The sequence below is a fragment of the Puma concolor genome, chromosome A1, assembly GCF_028749965.1.
Source record: "Puma concolor isolate L17-30 chromosome A1, mPumCon1.1.hap2, whole genome shotgun sequence".
Lineage (NCBI taxonomy): Eukaryota > Metazoa > Chordata > Mammalia > Carnivora > Felidae > Puma > Puma concolor.
The window spans coordinates 184877614-184881573 of NC_141667.1; the positions used below are offsets into that span (position 1 = coordinate 184877614).

The window sequence follows — 3960 nt, forward strand, 5'->3', positions numbered from 1 at the left end:
TTCTTTATTTGTCTTTCTGTTGCTTCATTATTACTGTATAAGAATGCAACTGATTTCTGTACATTGATTTTGTATCCTGCAACTTTGCTGAATTCATGTATCAGTTCTAGCAGACTTTTGGTGGAGTCTATCGGATTTCCCATGTATAATATCATGTCATCTGCAAAAAGTGAAAGGTTGACTTCATCTTTGCCAATTTTGATGCCTTTGATTTCCTTTTGTTGTCTGATTGCTGATGCTAGCACTTGCAACACTATGTTAAACAACAGCGGTGAGAGTGGACATCCCTATCGTGTTCCTGATCTCAGGGGGAAAGCTCTTACTTTTTCCCCATTGAGGATGATATTAGCTGTGGGCTTTTCATAAATGGCTTTTATGATCTTTAATTATGTTCCTTCTATCCCGACTTTCTCAAGGGTTTTTATTAAGAAAGGATGATGAATTTTTTAAAAATATGAAACGCTTCACGAATTTGTGTGTCATCGTTGCACAGGGGCCATGCTAATCTTATCTGTATCATTCCAATTTTAGTATATGTGCTGCTTAAGCGAGCACTTAAATTTAATACATTTATAGAAACGTAAAAGAAACAGAAAAATGATGAACAATTTTTTTGCATTGTGTGATTAATGGATTTTTTTTTGTTTTTAGTCTATTTCTTTTCTTCTCTCTCCAAATCTTCAATTAATATTCTTCAATAATTTAAAAATATGAAACTATAAAATGTAGTTTACATTTTACCTTCTCTATCTATATTGTTTTTAAACATAAAAAGAAAAATGGGGTGCCTGTGTGGTCAGTTAGTTGAACATCCAACTCTTAATTTTGGCTCAGGTCATGATCTCACAGTTTTTGAGGCTGAGCCACAGGTCATGCCCCCTGCTAGCCCTGCTCTCTGCTCCTCTCCCACCCATGCTCTCTGTCACTCTCAAAAATGAACTGACAAACAAGCAAACAAACAAACAAAAAGAAAGTGCTGGGTTTACACACTAAAAACTTCAATCTATGATTGTTTATATTTATATAAGCAGTCACACCTTTTAGTTTTTAGTGCCTTACTCCTCATATGTTTATGCCACATTTACATTTAGATATTGTCCTCAACTTAATTTGTAAAATCACTGATGGATTAGGATGATGTATCAATGACCACAAGTGCCAGATTTTTAATGTCTGAAGTTAGCTCATTTTAATATCAAATTATAAAGTGCAATACATAAATGTTGCTGTCAAAGTAGCTTATATTTTAGATTCCAGTTCTGTCACTTAACATATAATACAGGGAAAATTAAGTGAACTTTACAAAACCTCAGTTTACTTATCTGTAAAATGGCAATAGTTAAGAAACCTACTATACAGTTTGTGTGTTCGTGTGTGTGGGTGTGTATATGCAAGAAAGAGAAAAAAATACATTCGTTTTATATATTGGTCAGAGTTCTCCAGAGAAACATAACCAATAGAACGTATGTACATATAGAGAGAGTGAGAGAAAAAAACATTATTTTAAATAATTGGTTTTCCTGATCATGGAAAGTTCGTGAGTTGAAAATCTGATGGAGGGAAACAAGAAGGCTGGAGAACTCAGGAAAGTGTCCAAAGGCAGAGCAGTTGGAGACCCAGGAAGCGTTAATGTTGCAGGTAAAGTCTGAAGACAGTCCTGACAGAACCCGCTCTAGCTCAGGGGAAGGAGCGAATTCTTTCATTCTATTCAGGCTTTCAATTAATTGGACGAGACCTACCAGCATGTGGAGGGCGGTCTGTTTCACTCAAACTCCACTGATTTAAATATTAATTTCATCCAAAAACACCCTAACTGAAGCACCCAGAATATTTGACCACGTATCTAAAGGCACTGTGGCTCAGCCAAGTTGACACATAAACTTAAGCATCACAGTTCATACGTAACATGTTTCCAAGTACATAACTATAGATATTTATAATATTAGCTTGTCAAACTAACTTGGTAATCAGCTTTATAATTGGACTTGCTTCAGTAACCATCACTAAAATGACATAAAGCTATTTCATAAGTACTAGAAATAGAAGGATATATATCCTTTAAACAAGAGAAAGAAAGAAAGAAAGAAAGAAAGAAAGAAAGAAAGAAAGAAAGAAGAAAGAAAAAAAGAAAGAAAGAAAGAAAGAAAGAAAGAAAGAAAGAAAGAAAGAAGAAAAGAAAAGGAGGGAGGGAGGAAGACTAAAGAAATTCACAGTAAAGTGCTTCCTGAGTAGCAGTTTATGAAAGGTAAGTTTTCTGATATTTACAAGTGAAGTTCTTTATTTTGTTTTTCACACTTCTTTTTTAGCTTCCTATGATGTTGAGAATTCCAGTGCAATTCCCATTATTGCTCCATTGTCATTTGTGTTTGCCTCCTCCCCCGCAGCCCACAGATACTTACAGCATCTTATCATCACAGGCATTCTGGTATTTTCAATGGGATTTCTTGAAATGGATTTTTTTTCTGCAGTGTTCTGAGTTTCTATCAATCTGGAAAAGCATGAGTCTTTTCCTTGGGAGATTTTCTTGTATTATCATAATGAACATTTTTATCTTTCCTTTATCTCTGTCATTCTTTCTGTAAATTCTATCATTATAATGCAGATGTTATGCTTTTTGAATCGATCCTACAGGACATGTCTCATTCATCATTCCCTTATATTTCATTTTACTGTCTTGGAGATTTCCTGAGGTTCAGTCTACAATTCTGTTACTAAAGGCCCTTTAAATTCAGTCCTGGACTTTCATGAGGCTTGGGACAAAAGTAAAAATGGAGACCTAAATACAATATGCCTCAGTATAAAAAACTGTCAGTCATGCTAACATACTCTGAAAAATATGTTATGTCCTCCTACCTTAAATATATATATACACATATATATATATACATATATATATGTATACACACACACACACACATACACACACACACACACACACACACACATATCTTCATGAAACCTGGGTGGCCATATTAAAATTTAGAATTCTCAAATTCCTTGGAATTCCATGTCAAGATTTAATGGTATATAGGGATAACTCTGTTCCTCCCTACCACCTGACCCCCCTCTCTGCATGCACCCACCTGTTTCACACATTATAGTGCTACACCACATGCATGCAAACATGTCTGCTACCACATCCAGGTTCAATCTATATTTTTTACAAACAGCTGTCCCTGGCCACCCTTGGGCCTAGTGGAGCATACACTGGTATCATGGTCCATACTCAGAAAAAATGTAACAAAGACCTGGAAAGTAGACCCATAGCCATTTGTGCAGGGCATTTCAAAGTCCCAGTTACATGAAAGTTTGGAGTGGGGTCTTGGGTTCTAGATAGGCACAAGTTTGCTCACTGAAAATTGTCATCCTAGAAAGAGTTACAATGAACTAAGGCCAAAACAGAGTCTTCTAAAATATGGGACCAGAATAGGGTGGCCTGGCATTACAGATAACTTTCAAACAATAAAAAAAATGTCAGTCAAGTACCATAGAAAAACTTATGGACCTACTACCACCCATGCCAGCCAAAGTCAAATAGGGTATCTATATTTCCACACTCCTGAGGCTCTAAAGATATGGTCCAACACATTACCCTCCTTTAAGGTAGTGTCAGAGGATAGGTAAGAGGCTAGGGATAATGAGCTCCCCGTCCCCAACCTACAATGGTAGTGGGGTCTATGTGGAGAGCTTGGATTTCCAACCCAACCTAACAATATGAGACTTTCCTCCTATTCCCCACGGGGATAGTGTCAGAGGAAGCCTGGTGAAGAGTCAAAACTTTTACCATCAGCCAGTGATAATGAGGCCACACTGATTATGCGGTGATCCATATAATGAGCTGGAATTTCTACCTCAAAGCCAGGTGAGCAGAAATGAAACCTCCCTCCCCACCACCGGCCAGGATGTCAATGGAGGACAAATTGTAAGCTTGAACTTCTGTCTCCACCTGACAGTAACATG

General features: G+C 36.9%; 1 non-coding gene across 1 annotated transcript; it reads right to left on the minus strand.

Annotated features, from left to right (window-relative positions):
- Positions 1 to 448: 448 nt before the first annotated feature.
- Positions 449 to 555, minus strand: LOC112861767 (U6 spliceosomal RNA). Its single transcript, XR_003223668.1, has one exon. It is a non-coding gene; the product is annotated as a U6 spliceosomal RNA (small nuclear RNA).
- Positions 556 to 3960: the final 3405 nt, after the last annotated feature.